Here is a 14862-nt window from a genome sequence, read left to right as displayed (position 1 = left end):
GGGAAGCTGACGATATAGTAGAAGCATTCCGCAAGTTCAAACAGAAATGTGAGCTTACATTCAAAAGCTTCCTGAAGGGTACTACCAACGAGGAAAAGGTTAGTTACATTCTGTTGTGGACAGGAGAAAAAGGCCTAGATTTGTATAATAGCTGGAGTTTGACTGAAGAGGAAAAGGAAAACCCAGCGACAATTTTTGATAAATTCAGCAACCATCTAGAGCCTAAATCCAATCACCGTATACACAGATACAAATTCCAGAGTCTAAGACAGGAACCCAGTGAAACAGCTGACAATTTCCTGACAAGGCTGAGAAATGAAGCCAGCAAGTGTAAATTTAAGGAAATGGAGGAAAGGCTTGTGGACCAGCTAATATGGGGGTCAGCGCATGTAGAGGTACAAAAAGCCCTGATAGGAAAAGAAAAGCTCGGAATAACAGAGGCTATAGATACTGCGAGAGCTCATGAAGCCATGAAGCAGCAAATGAAAACGCTGATTTCTCAAACGGCTGACATGCGGACGGCTTCTGAGACGGACAGAGTGGATGCAGTGAGAGAAAAGTACAACACACAAAGACATGCACATGACAATGGGGGAAACGTGCAGAAATTGTGGAAGACCGCACGATTACACAGACAAGAGGAAATGTCCAGCATATGGAACAAGCTGCAATGCATGTGGCAAACTAAACCACTGGGAAAAGAGGTGTAGAACGAAGAAAGGAGGAACATACATCAAAAACAAAGGCGGACAGCAGAACCAGAGAAAGAAACACAATATCCATGCCATGGATGAGCAGGATGATGTAGATGATCACGACAATGCACTAAACATCGAAACCATAAAGATACAGCTTCACGAGATGTTCAGAACGGAAAGTACTCCGAGGAGAGAATTGCACACCATCATCCAAATCAAAAAAAAGGTTAAAGGTCGGCCCACAACCATCAACTTAAAGTTGAAGCTGGACACAGGGGCTCAGAGCAACATTCTCCCATTGAGACTGTACCAGCAGATCTTTCCCGAAAACCTGAGAGAAGATGGCTACCCGAAAAGCGGTTGTTTAAAGGCAAGTAATGTCACGCTGACAGCATACGGGGGGAGTGAGATTAAACAACTCGGAATAACCTTTATCAAAGGGACACATAAAAGAAAGAACATCAACTGCATGTTCTATGTCACCGACACTGAGAGGCCAGCGATCCTGGGATTAAACAGCTGCGAGAAGTTGAGATTGATCTCAGTGCATCACGAGCTGACGGAAATGTCACTGAAGATAGACAGCAACACCCCACTGGAGAACCGCCCACAAATCAAGAGTAAAAAAGACTTGATAGACATGTATCCGGAATGTTTCGATGATACAGTGGGATGTTTCAGAGATTTCCAATACCACATCACCATCGACCCAGAGGTAAAGCCCGTTATCCATGCTCCACGAAAAGTACCCATTGAGCTGAAGACAAAGCTTGAAAGAGAGCTAAAGGAGATGGAAGAAAAGGGAGTGATCGTAAAGGTCACTGAACCCACAGACTGGGTAAACTCAATTGTGGTACGAGAAAAGCCAAACAGGCGTCTCAGAATATGTTTGGACCTCAAAGATCTAAACCAGGCGATAAAGAGGGACCACTATCCCACCCCAACGCTAGAGGAGATTACGCCATCACTGGCAGGAGCCAAGGCTTTCTCAAAACTAGATGCCAGAAGGGTTCGACCCGAAACGTCAACTCAAATTTCTCTCCACGGATGTTGCCTGACCTGCTGAGTTTTTCCAGCATTTTCTGTTGTTATGCCAGAAATGGATATTGGAATGTGAACAACACTGACAACATTCAACACACCATTTGGGCGTTACAAATTCCTGAGGCTACCATTCGGGTTAAAGGTCAGTCAAGATATCTTTCAACAGAAAGTAGACGAGACATACAGAGGCTGTGAAGGAGCTATAGGAGTAGCTGATGATATTCAGATCTATGGAGCAGATGAAAGAGACCATGACATGCACCTACATGAGGCCATGGAGCGTACCAGGAAGGCTGGCATCAAGTTAAATGCAGATAAGTGCATAGTTAAAGTCAAGGAATGCCAATTCTTCGGTATGATTTATACACCAGAGGGAGTCAAGCCAAGTCCAGAGAAGATTGCGGCGATTGCTGAAATGAAACCACCCAAAGATAAGAAAGAGCTGAGGAGTTACCTCAGCTTGGTCCAATACATGAGTTCTTTCATCCCACACATGTCGGAACATACAACAAATCTCAGAGAGCTATTGAAAGAAGACGCCGAATACCAATGGTCTGAATCACACGAAAGGAATTTCAAACAACTTCAAGAACTATTGTGCAAGGAAACAAGTCTGTCATATTATGACAGAAGAAAACCAGTCACTCTGCAAGTAGACGCTTCTACCAGAGGACTAGGGGCAGCTCTGGTGCAGGAAGGAAAGCCGATAGCTTTCGCATCAAAGGCCTTGACGTCAGCCGAGACGAGATACGCCAATATAGAAAGAGAACTATTAGCAGTAGTGTACAGATGCGAGAAATTCCATATATACCTATACTATGGCAGACGATTTACAATAGAGAGTGACCATCGTCCACTAGAACAGATCTATAAGAAGAATCTGTGAAAAAGCGCTGGGGGGGGCACGGTGGCATAGTGGTTAGCACTGTTGCCTCACAGCGCCAGGGACCCGGGTTCAAATCTGGCCTCGGGCGACTGTCTGTGTGGAGTTTGCACATTCTCCCTGTGTCTGCGTGGGTTTCCTCCAGGTGCTCCGGTTTCCTCCCACAGTCCAAAGATGTGCAGGTTAGGTTGATTTGGCTATGATAAATTGACCCTTAGTGTTAGGGGATTAAATACGTGGGGTTACGGGGATAGGGTGGGATATGTGTCGGTGCAGGCTCGATGGGCCGAAATGGCCTTTATCTGCACTGTAGATTCTGTGATTCTGATTCTGTGAAGACTGCAAAGACTACTTCTAAGGATCCAAAGCTATGACTTCACGCTTAAATATAAGCCAGGAAAGGAAATGGTGCTAGCAGATGCGTTGTCTCGATTGTCATCATATGAGAAACACGAGGTGGAGGGCCTAACAGTAAAAATCCAACACCTAGTGAGTGTTACACCTACAAAGCTCAGTCAAATCAGAGATGAGACTAGCAAAGATGAGGAATTGCAACTACTCACACAACAAGTAATACAGGGGTGGCCGGAGAGAATCCAGCAGGTACAGGCGACAATTCGTCAATACTGGACGATTAAAGACGATATTGCAGTAGAAGACGGTATTCTCCTTGCTGGATCGAGGATCATCGTGCCAAAGATGATGCAGACACAACTTCTCCATCTCATACATGAAGGCCACATGGGAATGGAGAAATGCAAGCTGAGAGCCAGATCAGCTGTATACTGGATAGGCATGTACAAAAATATCGAACAGATGGTCTCTGCATGTGGTATATGCCAGAAATACAGAAATTCACAACAGAAAGAGGAGATGATACCTAGTGAAATACCGTCAAGACCATGGCACACTGTTGGGGCAGATCTCTTCATGTGCAATCAAGAATGGTATCTCATAGTGGCAGATTACTATTCCATGTTTCCTTTTGTGAGAAGGATGAAAGACTTGAGAGCCACAACTACCACCAGGATTGCAAAGAGCTTGTTTGCTGAACAAGGAATCCCGGAAAAGGTAATCTGTGACAATGGAACCCAGTTCACATCGAGTGAATTCAGAGCTCTGGCAGAAAAGTATGGGTTCAAAATAGTAACCTCATCCCCACATTTCCCAAGGGGACACGGGTTCATCGAAAGACAGATCCAGACTGTCAAGAGAACTCTCATCAAAAGTAGTGAGATGGGGGAAGACCAAGACCTTGCCCTCCTATCACTCAGATCAACACCACTGAAAGCAGACATGAAATCACCTGCGGAATTGCTGAATGGGAGGAAGTTTAAGACTACACTACCAGCAAAAATACATCCTCTCCAGGACCAGGAGGACTTCAGACAAAAGCTGGCAGAAGCACAAATCGTAGGAAGCAAACATTACGATAAACATGCAAAGATGCTACCAGAAGTGCTGAATGGACAATCAGTGCATGTGCAAGACCCGGTGTTGAAAACCTGGAATCCAGCCAAAGTTATTGGAAAAGCTGATACTCCAAGATCCTACTTCGTAGAGACTGAACCTGGTAACCAATACAGATGGAACAGACTCCACATCAGACCTTCACCTGAACTGGATAAGCAGCAGACAACATCAGCAACATTGACAACACCAGCTACCACAAGCAGCAACACCAGAAACAAGCGCTACAAATCAAACAACCACGAGCATGCACACTCCAACTCCAAAGGCGACAGCAACAACAACGAGAGCGGAACACACCAAAATACCGCAGAGACGAATGGTCACCACCAAATCCACAAGATGGAGGGACAACATCCAACCACCTGAGCGATATCGCAAATAAAAAAAAACTCACGATTCTTTTGTAGTTGATAATAATAGTTTAGATATAATATTTGTTAATTTAAATTGTTAAATTTCATGTTTTAGTTTTTTTGAGAAAGAGGGATGATACATTGTTATAGTATCACATCATTAAATGGAACTACTTTGGTATGGAACTACTTTGGTATGGTGTAGTTATATTGCTATGTGGCACACTGTGCACGGGCAGTGCACAGTGCAGCGTCGGACATCTTGTATCACTCTGCACCATGCGGCAGCACTGTAACAAAAGCAAGAATACAGCTTAGTAAAAGCACTAATTAAAATGAACTAAAAGTGTCTGTAATATACATAGTATAAGAACACAAGGAGACACAACATGAACAGTTTTAATTCATCTCATGTTGGCTTTAGTTCACTGTTACACAGAAACAGAGTGGAATTTCACAGGTTTAAGGCTAACATGGTGTTGGTCTTCCTCAACTTTCAGTTCCAAGTCAGTGCAATTAGACAAACAGAGTGATGGCAATATTTGTATATTGCCATCATTGTCATATCACTAAAAAAATTTGAAGAATGGCCGAACATGCACCAAAGTTTTCTGATAATGCACTGGAGGTCTTAGTGCAAGATGTGGAGAGAAGGACAGACATCCTATATCCGCAAAGGGGCAGGGGGCACTCCAGATATATGTTCAAGAGGCAGTGGGAAGAAGTAGCAGTGGAGGTTAATGCCAGAAGTGTAGCTCTAAGAACATGGATGCAATGCAGGAAGAGGTTTAATGATCTGACATGAGTTGTCAAGGTGAGTAAGTTCAATCTTCAAATGGCATATCCTATTAATTGTACCACTAGCCACACCCACCTACCAACAATCTCTATCAATCAGAAGTCAACCCTTCAAATCATATGCTTTATCTCACCCTCACACATTTAGCACTGTGGCATGCCTCACACCCACAAATCACAGCTCGCACACACTGACAGCTATTGAACCATGACAGCCATATCACGCAAACATATTGCAGGACACACACTGACACACATCCCTCTTTCTTGCAGGAGAAGGTGGTGGATAACAGGAGGCAAGAAAGAACAAGTATGCCTGCATGTTTTAACCCACATGGAGGAGACAGTGCTGGCCATCATGGGAAGGGGCATCGCTGAGGCCGTGGCCACTGATGGTGCTGGAGCAATTGATGATGAGGGTATCTGCATACCTAATTCTCCTTCTCTCTTCCCACTTCCCCTTCATCCCACAATCTCTTCTGACTCACAAGCTGTAGATGGTGCAAGCACTCACTTCTTACTTTCTCCTCTCCCCTCACCACAACCAAACCCTTGCCCCTTTTTCATCAAGCCACCACTACCATTTTCCATCTCCCCACTCCAGCCAAAGCCCTCTCTTAACCTCGCTGAACACGATGTTAAATGGAATGAAAGCTCCCCCCCCCCACACAGCGCTATTTAAAGGAAACATGAAGTACTTACAGGTTAGTTGCTGGATTATTTCTCCTGACTGCTGGTGCAATTTGTACACATTTTTGGAGGCTTCCTATACTTAGCCAAACTTTGAATACTCTACAGGGAGTGGTCTGGCTGGTCTCGCAGTACTTTTTTTGTCATATAAAATATTGTGCAGAAAGAAGTTGCTTCCACACATGGATGGCATGCTAGGGCTTCCTCTGGAAATTGAACAAGACTGGAAGAATGAAGAAAGACCACGCAGAGGAGGACAAGCTGCTAGAAAAGGGAGGAGGAGGGGGAGAAGGGCACTTAGCAGGAGGCCATATCTGCCAAGCGTCTTTAGGGAGCAATTCTTTTACCTCAATTTCAGCAAGGACCAATGCATGAGACATCTTCGCTTCACAAAAGTGGCCATGAGCGAAATCTGCCAACTGTTACAGCCACAACTGCAATCACAAAGCAGAGCAAGGACAGCATTGCCTGTGGCTGTCAAGGTGACGGTTGCTGATAATTTTTATGTGTCTGGCTCCTTCCAGGCTGCTGCTGGAGATACAAGCAATATCTCACAGTTTTCAATGCACTGCTGCATAAGGAAGGTCACTGAGGCTACCCCATGGTGCAGGGACTGCACACACATTGCCTTGCATGCCCCTCATCTAAACTCAGCGATTTTCATGAACCAAAAGGGATCCAGCCCCTCAGTGATTAACCATGCAGGTGAATGCCAGTTAGCCTGGCAGCAGTCATGACGCCTTCATTCTGCGGCAGTCTTTTGTTCCACCTGTATTTGACCAAGCACCCGAAGTCAAAGACTGGCTACTGGCGACAAGGGTTATCCCCTCATGATATGGCTCATGACTCTGGTCTGGAACCCATGCACATGTCCACAGCAGGCCAACAATGAAAGCCATGCTGCCACAAGGAATATTATAGAGAACACCATCGCCATTCTCAAGCAGCGCTTCCACTGCCTGGAGGAGCTGAGTGGGTATCAAGATTTGTGGTAGTATTTACTGCTGGGAATCCTGACAAGCTAGCTGAGGGCCAGAAGATGGGAAAAGTAACAGAGATGATTGATGAGGGCAGTACGGTTAATGTGTCTATGGACTATCAAAAGGTGTTTGACAAAGACATAATGGGGGAGAAATTCGGTATCGCCCCTTTTGGGGTGCTAAATTTTGAAATCATGAAAAATTAGCGGCAGGTGCTAATGAGTCGGAGGTTTCCCTAAATTTGCTGTTAGCACTCCTGGAAGGAGCTGGAGCGCTAAATCAAGCGCTAATGACCTAAGCAGGGCGCCACAGGGGCACGGCCAGCAGAGCAATAATGAATTTCAGGTGCTATGCAATCGGGAATGATCCTTCACACTGGCCCCTTCCAGCTCTTAATTGTGCAGATCCTCGTTAGCATCATTGCTGGCTGTGAAGGTGACCTGCAAGGAACTCACTCCCCTGATCGTGATGGCTGATCCCACTCCCAGGGAGAGAGCTCATCGTTTCACGGACGAGGCATTGGAGGCACTGGTTGCGGGAGTGGAGCGAAGGAGGGTAGTGCTGTTCCCGGACACTGGAAGGAGTGCTATTGCCCCAGGTATTCAGGGCAATGTGGAGGGAAGTAGCCCAGGAGATCTCGGCCAGTAGTGTGGTCGTACGCAGCCTGACACAGTGCCGGAAGAAATTCAACGACCTCACTCAGATGGTCAAGATGAGTACATGCTTCAACAGGTCCTACATACCAGCATCTGAACCCCAGTCTGTACACACTGCACAAACCACCACACTGTCACCACTCACCCACCAAGTATCTTCACCTACTCAAACTCACATCCACATCTCACGCCTTGCCTACAATCAGCGATTCAACTACGGCAGGCATATCTCCCAAACACATAGCTGGACTTTGACTCACACACATTCGTTTGTCTTGCAGGCCAAGATGACTCACAATAGGAGGGAGCAGCTCAGAACAGGCGTGGGTGATGCGCAGTTCCAGCAGCTTCCAGACCTGGAGGAGCGAGTGCTGCGACTCATTCGGCAGCAGCTGGTGGGCAGTGTGGCCATTGGCAACGTCGACCCCCTTGGGGGCAACAACGGTATGTTCATCCCCTCTCCTTCTCTCATCCCACTTCCCCCTCACACCACAAGCCTTTCCCACTTTCCAGCTCCTGATACTTTCTGCATTCCTTGCTCCCTTCCTGCCCCCTTCCCTCACCTTAACGCAAGTCTTGTGCCTTTATGTTTTCAGAGAATCAGCAACCAGATGACCAGCCTGTCCCTGAGTTTCCTGCTGAGAGTGAGGAGGAAGAAGAAGAGGAGGAGGAGCAAAGCACCGCATCACTGCATGTCTCACCCGCAGACACCACCTCAGATACTGACACTACGCGATCTTTAAAGGCAAGTTTAGTAGAGGGGTCTGCACTGGGTGATGCACCGGGGATGAGCGGGCTGCAGCAAGACCGGGGGAAAGGGTAGCTTGGGAGTCAGCTCCCCAGAGGGCGAGTTCACACACGAGTTCTGCTGCACAGGACTCGGATGAGGACCTCGATGGGGAGGCGTTCACAAGAAGCGTGATGACCATGCACTCCGAGATGATAGGTGCAATGGCAAGGGTGCCTCTCGGCAATGGTAAGGAGCATGAAGGAGTCCACCTCCAACATTGCACAGAGCTCTGTACACATCATGGAGCCCATCATTTCCACTCTGCAGAGGATGGTGGACTCCCAGAGAGACCGTGCGGATCCAGACCTCATAACGCGAGTCATGAGTGATGTGGCAGCTTTCATTGCAGCACAGGCGGAAGCGATGCAACGTTTTAGTGCTGTAATGCAGGCAGTGGTTGGTGGCATCAAGTCTCAGACTGCTCTCATGCAGTCTCAGCTTGATGCCATGCAAGCTCTGACTGGTGCCATCGTCGTTGGATCCACCACAGTCTACCGGGGATCTCACGGTGTCGCAGCAGCCCACCAATCTGTGCTTCAGCAGATTGGTAGGGATGCTGAGGTGCTGGCTCGGGGGCGTGGCAGTGGGTCAGTGGATGAGGAACCTGCTGTCCTCTCTCAGGATGACAGCATTCCTGATCCCACCACTGCCACTCCGCAATTGCACTTGTCGCTGCCTGTCATCCAGCCAGTCCAGACTGCCACCGCCCATCTTGAGGTGGCGCAGTGTACAGCCCGGCCTTCCAGGCCCAGAGCTGGTCGAGGGCGTCCTGCAAGGCCATCTTTAGTCTCTGGCACCGACTCTCGGCAGTCTTACACCAGCCCTGCTGCAGCCACTGGGGAGACAATGCATAGGAGCAGTAGATTAGGGAAAGGCACAGTAATGAGGGGAAGTAAGGGTTTGCACAAGGGTGATTAGTTAATATTGTTGCTGTGTATATATGTGGTTGCTGAATTTGGATAAATTTATTATTGGAATGTTGCAGATTTGGGGCTGTGTCTCATTTCAACTTTGGGGTGTGGTATGGAATGAGAAATTGATGGAATGATGGGAACGTGCTGAGCAACCGGGATGTGGCCTCCAATTCATTGGACCCGAAGTCTGATGAGGCGGTAATGGACCGCCCTTCCACAAGGCCGATTGAGTGGCGGCCTCCTCCGTCGGTGATGTTCGTGCTCCTCCTCCTTCTCCTCCTCCTCGTCTCCCTCTTCCTCCTCCTGAGGTGAAATTGAATGCAGAGAAGTGTGAAGTGATGCATTTTGGTAGTGTAGTGTATGTACCCGTTTACCTTTAAGGGAATTATAGAATGTAACCGTTCGCCTTTAAGAGCACTACTTTAGGTGTGGCACTATTTGTTGGCTCATGTATACTGTAATACCGATAGTGACCACACCAGTATATAAGGGTTGTGATACGTTAACTAGGGCAGATTCGCCCGAACCTCTGAATAGTAAAGACCTGTTTTATTTGTTAATCTTGGAGTCTGTGTATTATTTGCAATACAACCCACAGACTTTACAATGGCGACGAGGCCGATCGTACCCTGCGGCAACAGTAGTTCCTAAGCAACTAAGGAGCGTCGAAGTGAGGCACCCGCCCTCGTCGTTCTGCTGGGTGAAAACTCGAGGCTGCAGCGATAGCAAAGAGGAAGATTTTGGCATTGAAAACTTCCATCTGCAACAGGCACTGACGGTCCCTTCTGCCACAGTGAGGAGCGAGCCGATCGACAAGAGAGGCAAGGCTGCCACGGACTGTGAGTAAGGGAACAGTAAAAGAAAATAAGGAAGGAGTAAACCAGAGGATAAGGGCGGTACACTCGACCACGGTCGAGGGGGAAAGGAGCCAGACAAAGTCGGGTCCAGAGGCGCTGAGACCGGGAGCAGGCCGGGTGAGACAGAGCCGAGAAATCGGGAATTGGCCGAGAGCCAGTTCAGAGGCTGTAACTGTCCGCCGTCATCGGGGGTACCTGGAGCCGGTTGCCTGCCGCGGGAAGGAGAGCGCTGAAGCCGACGCGCGGGCTGGGGATCTGAAAGCCAGCGGAGAGCGCTGAAGCCGACGCGCGGGCTGGGGATCTGAAAACCAGCGGAGAGCGCTGAAGCCGACGCGCGGGCTGGGGGTCTGAAAGCCAGCGGAGAGCGCTGAAGCCGACGCACAGGCTGGGGACCGGTAGCCAGCGGCCGTCGCCCGAGGGGGAAAGTGTACCCCTCCCGCCAGGGGAAGAAGCGGGAAACCGCCATTGCCGTGGGCGGGGAGAACAGAAAAGCGCGGGGAAAACCGCCATTAAAGTGGGTGGGGAGAGCCGAGAAGCGCGGGAAAGCCGCCATTTTTTGCGGGAAAACCGCCGGGGAAGAAGACAGAAGCGGGAAACCGCCATCTTAGAAAAATAATAAGAATTTACAGAAATACTGGTGTTGTTCTCAAGAAGAGAGGAAAACTAATAATAAGTAAAGAAATACTGGTGTTGTTCTCAAGAAGAGAGGAAAAATAATAATAAGTAAAGAAATACTTGTGTTGTACTCGAGAAGAGAAGAAGATGCCTAAGCGAGGAAATATTAATGATTTTGATGTTGAGATAGAGGACTGGGCCACGTATGTGGAACGCATAGAAATATATTGCAAAGCCAACGAAATTGAGGATGACGACAAGGCAATAACTTTGTTAAATTCGATGGGAGCAAAAACATACGGGCTCTTGAAACATCTAATAGCACCAGTTAAACCAGTGGACCAGACCTTCGAAGAGACCGTAGCAGTGCTGAAGGATCACTTGAACCCCACACCGTTGATGCTGGCTGAACGATTTAAATTTTACGCAAGAACCCAGAGGAAAGATGAAAGCAATGCGGAATACTTAGTCGAACTGCGTAAGCTAGCGAAATACTGCCAGTTTGGAGGGAATTTGACAGCGGCGCTGCGGGACAAGTTCGTATGCGGCTTGGACAAAGAAGGAACGCAGAAGCGACTTCTGGAAGAAAACGACCTCACACTGGACAGGGCTGTCCTCATAGCTTCATCGCACGAAGCTGCAGCGAAAGGAACGGCGGAAATGCAGCTAAAGGCGGCGGCACTCGGGGTGGACCAAATTACTGCAAGCACTTCCAAATGCTACCGTTGTGGAAAGACAACGCATGACCAGAATCAGTGCTGGTTTAAGAACCAAGAGTGCAGGAAATGTGGCAAACTGGGTCACATCGCGAAGGTATGCAGGTCCGGAAAGAAGACCAACAAGCAAAGGAAGCCACCACCACAAGAAAAGTACAACAAGGTGCATCAGGTGGCTGAAAAGAGTTCAGACGAACAAAATTCAGACTCAGACCCAAACAGCCAGGAGCTGGATAGTCTGAGAATCCACAATGTGGGTAAAGTAACTGATCTACAGACGATCTGGGTCACACTAAAAATAGCTGGAGTCCAAGTACGAATGGAGCTGGACACGGGATCAGCTGTATCAGTCATCAACCAAAAGGACTACCACCGGCTATTCTCTCACATACCCTTAAGAAATACTAAATTCGTATTACAGACATACACGGGGCATAATGTATACCCCATGGGAAAAATACGAGTCAAAGTGAGAGATAGGGGCAAAGAACACCCACGAATGAATCTGTACGTATTACCTGAGGGAGGACCACCACTCCTAGGGCGGGAGTGGATGCAGAAAATAAACATAGAATGGCACTACCTAAAAGCCATAGGGAAGGAGGACTCGGTGCAAGCTATCAGCTCAGATTCTGAAATGGATGATGATAAGACCAAGTTGAAAACGAAGACAGGCAGAAGGACTTATGGTACCAAGAAGAATAAAGCTGCAGAGCAGAACTCCAGGTTGACAGAGAATTCTGAGCCTGTTCAAGCAAAGGATTCATCCATGACGGAAGAACACCGAGCTCGGACGCAAACTTATGTCAAAGTACGACAACAAGTAGAACAGTTGAGTGATCGTCTCGTACAGGAGATGAAAAATATGGACAAGTTCTGGGACACCGAATGGGGGAACCTGGAAAGACTACAGAGACAGCTAGCTCAAGCAGAGAGCGACCATAGAGCCATCATGGCCAAATACCAATCACATTCCCCTGATGCTGTTCAGGAACTAGAATATTTACAGAATGAACCAAAGGAAGAGGAATCTTCAGGGAGCCAGGATTTTATTCCAGTTCTTCTTTACGACTCCTTACAAGCAGAGTGTGAGAAGTTGAAAGAACAGTATGAACAGGCCCAGGCTACAATTCAGAAGGGGGTTAACTCGGCAGCCTCCGAGAAGCTAGTTTCAGTAGAAGCATATGAACAACTAAAGGTTGAACATGAGCAAGAAGTCCAAAGGCTGCAGGAAATTCTTGATGAGCTCAAGGCCAAGACAGACTCATCGATAGAAGCTCCATCCATAGATGAGCAATTAGAGGTGAAAATCATGGCAGAGCATGAAAGACAGGATGTCCAAGAACTTATAAAAACATTGAAGGACACCCAAGACAAATATGAGGCGGCAATGTCTGAGGTTCAACAACTTGAAGAACAGATTCAACTGGGAATCCTTGCAGTGGAAGAACAGGACACTGTAAGAATGGTCCCTGAACATGAACTAGAGAGCATCAGGGCGCAACTTTTCCGAGCGCTGAAAGCCAAAGTTCAAGAGGAACGTAAGGTGGAAGTATTGGAGAAAGAGGTGGATGAAATGGAGAAGACTCTGATCCACCGTGTTCCCAGGGAAGAGTTAACGGTCGGCCAACTCCTTCATATGCTGAAGGACAAGACTCTACAAGGGGAACAATCTGAACACGAGCTTCAATCTTCAGGGGGAACGAGTTCGGAGCTCTCAAAAGTCACGGAGATAGCTGAGGTGGCAACACACATTTTACAAGGGTGCCAAAAGTACGTTGAATCACGTCAAGGTGAATGCATGAAGAAGGCTTTTCAAGAAAGATGTTTAGGGAAGGAACCACCGTCAGCTAACGTCCAGACGGGTGAGGAGGAAGAAGAAGTCTCTCTCGCTGGCCTAACTCAGGATGAACCTGAATATTACCATGACCTGTTGCGTGACACTGAATATTATGAGGATGTGGTCTGCCCAGCTTGTGATGAAAACTCTCAAAGTGCTGAAATCCGGATGAAGCACTTAAGGTCTAAGGAACATAGAGAGTTGGTGGCGCTACAGATGGCAGCCGAGAAACGAGCTCGGAGAGTTTCAAAAAGGCAGAAAAGAAAAAGAAGAAGCAGAAAATAATAACTGTTTAAAATATTATTACTTCTACTACCTCAGTCCGAACACTACGAAAGGTGCTAAATTTGTAAAAAAAATCCAGGGACATTATCAAGACAGCCAGTGGGTTGTATAAGTCCGCACTGCTGGTTCAACAGGACGAAAGTACAAGCTGTTAAAAAGGCTATGGAGGAGTCACGTTACCAGGTGAACCGGCTACACCAAAAAGATGCTGTCTGGGACGAATTAATACCAGAGACTGAATTTATGAACTGTTCCCACAGAGACTGAACCTGTAAACTGTTTCCACTGAGAGTATGTTTGTAAACTGTTATATGACGTTGACTCCATCGAGAGTATATCTGTAAATTGTTATATGACGTTGACTCCATCGAGAGTATATCTGCAAACTGTTTATATAAAGTTGAAGATTGTATGTTTAACGGGATTCTGTAAGTAAAAAGCTAAAAAGGGAGGATTGTAGTGTATGTACCCGTTTACCTTTAAGGGAATTATAGAATGTAACCGTTCGCCTTTAAGAGCACTACTTTAGGTGTGGCACTATTTGTTGGCTCATGTATACTGTAATACCGATAGTGACCACACCAGTATATAAGGGCTGTGATACGTTAACTAGGGCAGATTCGCCCGAACCTCTGAATAGTAAAGACCTGTTTTATTTGTTAATCTTGGAGTCTGTGTATTATTTGCAATACAACCCACAGACTTTACAGGTAGGAAGAATGGGGAGAGGCAATATGAACGAAATGGTGCAATTTTAAAGGGGGTGCAGGAACAGAGAGATCTGGGGATGCATGTACACAGATTTTTGAAGGTGGCAGGACAAGTTGATAAAGCTGTTAAAAAAGCATATGGGTCCTTGGCTTTATAAATAGAGGAATCGAGTACAAAAGCAAGGAAGTTATACCAGACCTTTATAAAACAGTAGTTAGGACTCAGCTGGAGTATTGTGTCCAATTCTGGGCACCACACTTCAGGAAGAATGTCAAGGCCTTGGAGAGGGTGCAGAAGAGATTTACCAGAATGGTTCCAGGGATGAGGGACTTCAGTTATGTGAAGAGACTGGAGAAGCTGCGGTTGGTTCTCCTTAGTGCAGAGAAGTTTAAGAGGAGATTTGATTTGAAGTGTTCAAATCATGAATGGTTTTGATAGATTAAATAAAGAGAAACTGTTTCCAGTGATAGAAGGGTTGATAACCAAAGGACACAGATTTAAGGTGATTGGCAAAAGAACCAGAGGCAACATGAGGAAACATTTGTTTTACACAACGAGT

The 14862-nt window shown here is 47.0% G+C and overlaps 1 protein-coding gene across 1 annotated transcript in view; it reads right to left on the bottom strand.

Moving 5' to 3' along the window:
- Positions 1–14862, bottom strand: part of dnai1.2 (dynein, axonemal, intermediate chain 1, paralog 2) — a 464908-nt gene that overhangs the window by 157729 nt on the left and 292317 nt on the right. The window lies entirely within an intron of this gene.

The sequence above is a fragment of the Somniosus microcephalus genome, chromosome 2 (genome assembly GCF_052327205.1).
Source record: "Somniosus microcephalus isolate GS21.2 chromosome 2, FLI_Smic_1.0, whole genome shotgun sequence".
NCBI lineage: Eukaryota > Metazoa > Chordata > Chondrichthyes > Squaliformes > Somniosidae > Somniosus > Somniosus microcephalus.
Note: the sequence above shows the minus strand (reverse complement) of the source record. Positions and strands in the feature narration are given on the sequence as shown.